The sequence below is a fragment of the Moschus berezovskii genome, chromosome 27 (genome assembly GCF_049115385.1).
Source record: "Moschus berezovskii isolate FMDL1 chromosome 27, NW_MosBer_1.0, whole genome shotgun sequence".
Classification (NCBI taxonomy): Eukaryota; Metazoa; Chordata; class Mammalia; order Artiodactyla; family Moschidae; genus Moschus; species Moschus berezovskii.
Window position 1 is genome coordinate 8,829,887 of NC_142486.1, and position 9,121 is coordinate 8,839,007.

The following is a 9,121-nucleotide window of genomic DNA, read 5'->3' on the forward strand; positions in this document are numbered from 1 at the left end:
ATGTGCGTGCGTGCATGCATGCATGTGTTTGTGTGTGTGTGGATGTGCGTGTGTGTGTACGCACGCACTCACACGTGCATTTGTGTGGGTGCATGTGTACTTTGGGGCTTCCCACGTGGCTCAGTGTTAAAGGATCAACCTGCCAAAGCAGGAGACATGGGTTCGATTCCTGGGTTGGGAAGATCTCCTGGAGGAGGAAATGGCAACCCACTCCAGTATTCTTGCCTGGGAAATCCCATGGACAGAGGAGCCTGGCAGGCTACAGTCCACGGGGTCACAAGGAGTCGGACAGGACTTAGTGACTAAACCATGTGTGCCCTAGGGCTTCCTCTAGGAAGGAAATCGCCTTCTGTGAGCACCCGGAATGTGCCAGGTAACCCCATCAGACATCTTCTAAGGAAAAAACAAAACAAAAACTATAGGCCACCAGGCTCCTCTGTATACGGAATTCTCCAGGCAAGAATACCGGAGTGGGTTGCCACTGCCTACTCAGGGTATCTTCCCGACTCAGGGATGGAATCCAGGCTTCCTGCATCGCAGGCAGATTCTTTACCCTCTAAGCCACCAGGGAAGCCCCCTCAGTAGCTTCACACACAGTTTCATTTAAACCATTTACCAGCTCAGACATCCAGATGAGATTGAGCCTAGAAGCCTGAACATTCATTCCCTCGGTCCCAGAATAAGTCAGAGCAAGAACCAGCACTGGACCCTAGTTTTTTTTTGTTTCCTAGAATCCCTCCCTCCATCTGGGTCCATGCGCCTGCTTCCTGAGACTGTTGATGACCAAGGTTTTTAGGGACAATGGGTAGTTAGAGACTCTGGCCTCTGGGGGGTGCCAGGGCCTCACATTTCAGAGATTCAGAAAATTCCTTTAAGAACGGAGTTACTCCTGAGCCCGTGTGCAGCTGGCCTGTGCCTCCATTTATACACTTGGTCATTCATTTCCCCACTCGTCCATCCATCTGTCCACTCATCCACCTGTCTGTCTCGGCCTGTCTACCTACTCACCCACCTGTCCATCCACCCTGCCTGCCTGCTAAGCCGCTTCAGTCATGTCTGACCCTTTGCAACCTGTGGACTGTAGCTCCCCAAGCTCCTCTGTTCATGGGATTCTCCAGGCAAAAATACTAGAGTGGGTGCCATGCCCTCCTCCAGGGGCTCTTCCTGACCCAGGGATCAAACCTGCATCTCTTACATCCCCTGCATGGGCAGGCGAGTTCTCTAGCACTAGCGCCACCTGGGAAGCCCGTTCATCCACCCCTTCACCCACAGATACAACCACAGATCCATCTCCTCCAGGGACAGGGAAACACCCTGTATCTCAGCCCTTGGCCCCAGCTGCCCAGGTCCTGCTCTAGGGGTGCGGATGCCGTCGAGGCGTGCTCAGGCCGCAGTGGGTCAGATCCCACATTCGCCACCCTTAGGGCAGTGCTTCTGTGAGAGGAGCGGAGAGATGGTGCCTTGGGAGTCAGTGATCACTCCTTACTCATTCCCAGCCCGGGGGTGAAGTGTGGGAAGACACTCCAGAGAGCTCTGCCCTACTTTCTTCTCCTCCATTCTGGTTCCTAGAGAGATCAGGGACAGATTCCTGCCCTGTCTCTCATAGAAAAACCTACAGATGGCCGTGGGGTGGATGCAGGGTGAACTTCCAGGCCCTTCTTCTGAGTCTGAGGAGCAGACTCTGCCTGCCCCTGGCCTGATGACTCGGAAGGGCTCCCACCTGGCCAACCAGGCAGAACACTTGTGAGGGAGTCAACACAGCTGGGATTCTGGAACTCGCACCCAGCATGCAGGGAAAGCTGAATGCAGAGGTGTGTGAGCTCGGCCCCCTGCTGAAGGTGGGGGCTGGAGGACAGGGAGGAGGCCCCAGAGCTTGCCTGGGGAGCGGCCAGGGACCAAGATGGCACTTGATAGGGCTCTGGCCGTGGGCCTGGGGTACTGGGAGGGAGGGAGGGAGCAGATGGAAAGGGGCCTCGAAGGCCAAGGAGGGAGGGGAGGTGGCAAGTACCTGTGCCACCTGCGGAGAGAGGACGGGAGCCAGGATAGAGCTGGGAATGGGCTGGAGGCTGGGACCAGTGGTAGGGCCCATGGGCAACAGATGGGGATGAGTTTGGTGGGGGTGGTGATGGGGGTAGGGGCTATTTTTTTCCTTCTCCTAATTTTTTTTTTTAATTACCACAAGTACAGAGATGTTGAGAATTCCCTGGTGGTCCAGTGGTTACGGCTCTATGCTTTCACTGCCAGGGCCCTGGGTTCAATCCCTGGTCAGGGAACTAACATCCCACAAGCCCCATAGTGTGGCCAAAAAAAAAAGAAAGAAAGAACAGGGACAGAGGTGTGAAGGTAAAAATGTCTCCTTCTCTCTGGTTCTAAACTTCAGAGAAAGAGAGTCAACTGTGTGTGGAGTATCTTTCACGATACACACGCAAACGAGCGCGCGCACACACAGCCCACCTACAGCCACTGATGGGGCGCCATCCTGATGTCCTGACGGGAATCTACTCACATAACACGTGTCCTGGGTGGCCCCCCTGGGTCTCGGTTTCCATGTCTATGCAGTGTTGGGTGACTGGGTGATCCTGATGAAACAGCCAATGTTGGGGGGCTGCGCCTCAATATCCTGGACACCCCAGCTGGGAGGAGTTCACCTGTACATCTCTGATAGGTCCCTGCTTGCTTCGTTGCTCAGTCATGTTCGACTCTTCACGACTCCACAGGCTGTAGCCCGCTAGGCTCCTCTGTCCATGGGATTCTCCAGGAAAGAATACTGGAGTGGGTTGTTATTTCCTTCTTCTGGGGATCTTCCCAACCCAGGGATTGAACCCGCGTCTCCTGCACTGCAGGCAGATTCTTTACCTGCTGAGCCACATAGCCTTACATAAGCTGAGATCTGGCTCCACGAATGTAAGTGCTCCTGGGCCTTCCAGGGGCCCTGATGACTCGGGGCTGGGGCTTGGGAGAAAGAGGAGAAAGGCGTGAACCTGCCTGTGGCTTTTCTTTGCGGGCGGTGAGAAGATCAGAGGCCCTGGGGTCAGACAGGCTGCAGTTTGAACCCTGGACTGACCCCCTCCCCTCTGCGTGACCTTGGGCAAGTTCCTTAACCCCATGAGCCTCAGTCTCCCCACCTGTGAACAGGGCCTGACAAGGCTGCACTGGGTCTGCACACACACAGTACCCCACCAGGCCTGGCGGTGCCATGCTGGGAAACCCTGATCTTTCTCTCTCTTGGGCCTGCGGCCTTCCCAGCACCACGGGGGGCTTTGTTCTGAGGTCCGCAGGGCGGACGGGAGGGTCCGTCTATCTCAGGCCTGAGAGTGTGGAGGGGCCCTGGCCTGCTGGAGGAAAAACAAGTTGGGGGGCGGTGGGGGGGTGCGAACAGGGTGGGGGGAGCTGGCTGCAGGGCTGGCCAGCAGCTCCACGCAATCTGTCTGCTATGCAGTCCCAGGCCTGGCCTGTATTTATTTATGCTGAGCGTGTATTTATATCAGCCCCTTTCTCATTAATAGGGCAGGAAATGGCTGGAATTGTTACATACCTGGCGGCCCAGGGGTCCCGCTCGGCCAAGACACACAGGGCCCTGGCCGCCCAGCCACGATTGTGAGGGGCCCCCTCCTCAGTCCCAGGCCTCAGTCCCTGGCCTTTCCTTGACCCTGCCCCCCCCAACACTCGACCCTTGCACGGAGCACCCATCTAGGTCCTTGGGCTACCAGTCACTCCCTGAGCCCACTGCCCTGGGAGTCAGGCTCCTTTTCAGGCTTCTCCTCGTCCCCAGGAGGGACAGTGATGTTGGGGGCTGTCAAGGTGCAACTCCGAGGATGGTGGGGGGTGTTGGTGCTGGGCAGGCCCCAGGCAGAACAGTGAGAATATGAGAAATCAGGGTCCCCTGAGTTGGGGATGGGATCCTGGAGCCCTGGGGTTGGGGTCTGGCCAGAGGAGGAAGTGATGGATGTGAGAGGGCCCCTCCTGAGGCTTGGGGGTCATCCCAGGACTCTGCTGCCCAGCAAGCAGAGCTACCTATAGGCTTGGACAGACCCTGCCGCCCAAGAGGGTGTCCCCATGTTGACCACCCAACGGAGGCCCGATGGGGTGGGGTCTCACCCGGGCCTTGCCTTCCGGGCTACCCTGGCTAAACGGCTTCCCCGCTCAGGCCGGCAGCCCCCTCCCCGGCCCTCCGGCTGCACTCCGAATCAGGCCAGCATCTCTCCCCAGGCCCCAGCTCCTGGGCGTGGGCCCCAGGTGGGGCTGCCCCTCCCCAGCGCCTCTCGCCTCGGCCGGCTCCCCGCCGACCCTCTCTGGGCTGCCTCGCCAGGGCAGGGTTAGAAGGCATCTGCGGGGTGACCAGCAGCCCCCGGGCCGCTGTGCCTGCCCACCGCGCTGTCCTCCGCTCGGGCCCAGAGGCCGCCTCTCGGCTGAGGCTCCCAGAAGCCGCTGCGGGCGCGGGGTCTGACCTCTGACCTCTACCCGCGGGCCGCCACGCCCTCCTGGCTTAGAGGCCAGAGCCGGGGCGCCTGTGCAGACGTGCGGACCGAAGCTTAGCGGGGCGCTCCCAGGGCCCACCGTTGGCCTCCGTCCTTGCCCTCCCAGCCCACTTGCAGGGTCTACGGGAAGGGGTGGGGAGGGGGCGGCTCTGCACATCGAGGAGAGGCTGCGGCAGGGGTCTGTGTGCTTCCCGAGGCGGTCCCACCGTCGGGGCGGAAGTTCTGTGTAGGGACAGGAGGCTCAGGTCTAGGGAGGCCCCCCGCTACCCAAGGCTTCCTTAGGAAGGCTGTCCCCAGACACCGTCTTGAGCCCCCAGCCCGCAGAGCCCCGGCAGGCCCGGGCCAGGGGCTGGTCCCCGTGCTCCTCCAGCCCTGCCTGGCCCAGCCTGGGCGCCTCTGGGACTGGCCGTCTCTGACATGGGGAGCCTGCACCCCGCACCGGACCTGTGGGGAACCGCCCTGGCTGGTAAGGGGCCTGCACACGGCTTGCATACGCTGGTGCTCAGGGAGCAGGAGCGCCTCTTTCAGCTTGGTGGCTGACTGCCTGGGGTCGGCCAGGGACGTTTGCTGAGCTGAACCCCAACCCTGCCACACACACACACACCCTCCCCCGCGCCGTGGAGCAGCACTGTGCAGCAGAAGGAGGCTGGGGGGCTGTGTCCTCTGAGTCTCCTGGGCCTGGACTGTGTCCCCGCCCACCCCGTGGACCCCATCTCGAAGGTCAGGGCTGTGCCTCCTCCTGCTGCTCCCCCAGGGATGCCCAGCTCAGCCCAGTGTGTGGCTGACAGCGTCTGAGGAGAGCTTGGCCTCCAGCCCTGGAAACCACGCCACTCAACCCCTAGCTGCCTGTGGTCGGAGGGACTTGGGACCTTTTGTTCCCACCAAGGGTCCCACCTGTCCCTGGCTTGCAGGACCCTGGGCAGGTCCCTGGGCTCTGTCCTTGCTCACAAAATGAGGCCAGAGCCTCTGGGCTTGGTAGTTGCTGGGTCAGAGCTCTGTGAACCCTGAATCCCCCGAGGCCCAAGGGCTGGAGTGGTGGGTGGGCTGGAGTGGACGCGAGCAGAGAGGCCCCTTGGCTCAGCCCTCACAGCTCTAGGCCCCCGGGCCCCCGGGTGCTGCTGCTGAGTCCCACAGTCGTCCTATGCTCAGGCTGCACACATCTGGAGCTGTGTTCCATCCCCCTCCCCACCCCAGGCCCACATCTGCAGCCCAAAGCTGGCTTGCCGGCTCAACACGGAGCATCTGGGCCCTGAGGAGCCTGCTCCCAGGTTAATGCAGCCCATCTGGCCCCTGGCGGCCGCTCTGGCCCGTCTGCAGGCTGCACGTCTGGAGGTTCCAAGCCCTGTGGCCGTCCCTTCACCCCACGCCCGGCGGGGTCTGGAGTCGGTACTCCCTGGGGTGCCCTGCCCTGAGGTGGGGTTCCTGTGTGCAGAGCCTCCCCAACCTCTTCCTTTCTGGATGTCACAGCTCCCAGGGCTTCTTCTGGGGGCTGCCTGGGGAATAGCTGAGTTGTGACATAATGTAGACACACGTCCCCTGCCGGGAGTGGTGACAGCTGCCACTCTGCACCAGCTCAGCCAGCAGGCTCTTGGCATCGCTTGAAAGAGTTTCCGGGGGCCCCCCGGCTCGCCTGCCTGCCCAGCCTCTCCCAGGGAGCCTAGGGTGCTGCAGGGTGAGCCACCCACGAGCTGATGGTGGGACTTCACTGGGTCCCTGTCACGGAGCACACCTCACATGATGTGCCCACCTGTCATTTCCTTTCTAACCCAGTCTCTTGCCAGTACCTGTGCTTGGCAGGATGGGCTTACATGTCTCCCAGAGGCCCCCAACTCAGAGAAGAGAGCCTGGAAAAGCAGGTGGCTGGAGGGTACTGGCGCTAGTCTGCAGGAAAGACCACCTCGGGGTGAAGGGCTCCTGGGGCAGAGACATGGCATGGAGCCGTGAGGGGAGGAAGGCAGGTCTTGGTTGGAGGAAACCTTCCAGCTATGGGAATTGCCCAGCGGTGGCCTGGACTGTTCCTCCTCAGTGTGGGGTATGACCCTTCTGACCTCACTGGGGACGTGGGACCCTAAGGAATGAAAGCAGATGGGCTTCTCATGGGATTGTGGTGGTGAGCTCCCTGTCACAGGAGGGGATCCAAGCTGGCAGGCAGGGCTGCTTACCATCAGGAAGATGGCAGAGCCTGTTCTCACCAAGAGTTCAAAAGCTGTGTTAGATAGTTTTCCATCACTATACTCCAACCCTGTAACTTCAGGCATCTAGGATTCTGCGACTCAGCTGCCTATGACATGAGGCTCAAACAGCTATGGGTGGAGGCCAGATATTTGGCATGGAAGGCGGCGGGGGGGGAAGCAGGGGAGAGGGGCATTGGGAATGCAGAGAAGTGTTGGCAGCCTGTGCCCTAGGACTGAGGACTTTGCTGCCTCCCCGTCCTGAATGGCCTCAGCTCTGGTGCTGGCCTAGCCTTTGAGGCCTGGGGTGTGAGCCCACAGCCCGTCGATTCTGCATCCTGTGGTCAAGCTTTATCAGAGCATCACTGGCCCCAATTGAAAGGAATCCTTTATAGCTGTAGCCTCCAGACCGGAGGCCCTGGGAGCAGCGGGCAGTTTAGACCACAGAACTTCAAGCCTTCCGCACCTCCTTACCCACGGAAAATTTGAGTCAACAAACATGCAAGACAGAGACACAAATAAAAAATAATGAGGGTTAGCATTTATTGAGTGTTCACCCTGGGCCAGATACCGCCCTGAGGCCGTTCCTTGTATTAACTCATTCCAGCCTCCCTGGGATGAGGTACTGTTGTTACTACTAATCCATTTTACAGATGGGGAGTCCTAGGCTTAAGGTCCACTCAGTCATTGGATGGCAGAGGTGGGATTCAAGCTGGGTGGTTTGCCTCCCAAGTCTGTGTCCTTTCCTGCTCCCACTGCCGCTCTGCAAGTGGGATGGGTGGGGGAGACAGAGAGGAACTGGGGAGGAGGGTGGGGCCTTGGGGTCTCTGAGGCCTTGAGAAGGGCTGTGGCCCAGAAGGAGAAGCAGACCAGCTGATTTACAGGGGCCTGTTCCCTAGAACTGACCCCAGGCCTTCAGATGAGGTGTCAGGCATGCAAGGGCAGTCCCCTGTCTTGTCGAGCCTTCCAGACCCAGAGACAGGCTTTTCTAGAGTGGGAGCCAGTTCCCCTGATTCTTCTGGAAGGCAGGAATCTTAGGCTGCTGGGGCTGTGAGGGTCAGCCCTGAGCCGACCAGCTCTGTGGCCAGCATCCTTGGGGTACCCCTGCTCCCGAGGTGGAGCCGCTGTCTGGAGGGTCGCCCGGAGCTTCCAGGGCTGTGGGCAGGGGGTCTCCATGGATGTGCATCTGTGTTTTCCCTCAGTCCGCCTCTGCCACCATCTGACCCGCCAGAGGAAAAAGCAGAGAGAAGGAGAGGACTTTCTGGAGCCAGGAGTGTCATTGCTGGACAGCCCAGACTGACCTGCCTTGTTCCATTGATACTTTCTGACAACCTCTCCCACCCGGAGCCCTTTGCCCCTCTTGGGCGTGGACACGGCAGCCGTCCTCCCTGGGTACGTCCTTTGTTCCAGGTACTGCCGTGAGGACACGGACCGTAATGTAATACTTCACTTAATCGCCACAGCAGGCTGTTATCCTCACTCCCATTTTACAGACGGAGAAACTGAGGCGCAGAGAAGGCAAATCCCTTCTCCACACAACTGACAAGCGATTCAAATCAAGGCTTGTCTGACCCCCTACCCCTCACTAAGCTCCTAATTCCCACCCCTACCAAGAGGGCGGGGGAGATACCTCCGTCAAGCCCCCAGACTCCTGGGGTTGGGCCAGGTGTCCCAGAGCCCTAGCCCAACTCCCCCCCTCACCCAGTTACCTAGCTGGGCTGGCTTCAGCGGGCCTTAGCCTGGCCTTTGGGGTCTGACTGAGGGCCAGGAAGGAGAACAATGGGAGAGAAAGGAGCGGAGACCCTCTGGAGGGGCAGGGTGGGGGAGAAGCTGGGCTGGCAGGGGTTTTGGACATGCTGGGTCCACGGGGCAGGGGGCAGCGGTGGGGGTCGGCGTGCCCAGGCCGTGCTTCCTGTGTGTGTTTGAGGTGTTTTGGCCAGACCCTGCGTGGGGAGACCAAGGAAGGAAGGCAGGACCCCTGCGAGTCCCATCCTGTGGTCTGAGGAGCAAGCTGCTGGTTGAGCCCAGACAGCAGCTTCTCTGCCTCTGCACAGGCTGAGCACGTCGGAAGAAAAGGAAGTGGGTTCAGGCTGCTGGACCCCTAGCCGATCCAGCTTCCCCCTGCTCACAAGGTGGGCTTCCAGTAGCCCCTCCTGGCCCCACCTCGCCAAACTCTGGGATGCTGCCCTTTGGCATCCCTTATGTTAACTTGGGGGAGAGCCCAGGTCAGCTTGAACCCAGGTCCCTTTTTTAAAATAATTTATTTGACTGTGCCAGGTCTTGAGACATGCAAGCCTTTTAGTTGAGGCATGTAAACCGTTAGTTGCAGCCTGTGGGATCCAGTTCCCTGACCAGGGATCAAACCCTGGCCTCCTGAGTTGGGAGAGCAATGTCTTAGCCACTGGATCCCCTAGGGGAATCCCAGAAACCAGGGCCCTTCTGCCACCGCTTGTCAAGTTTCCAATGCTCTGA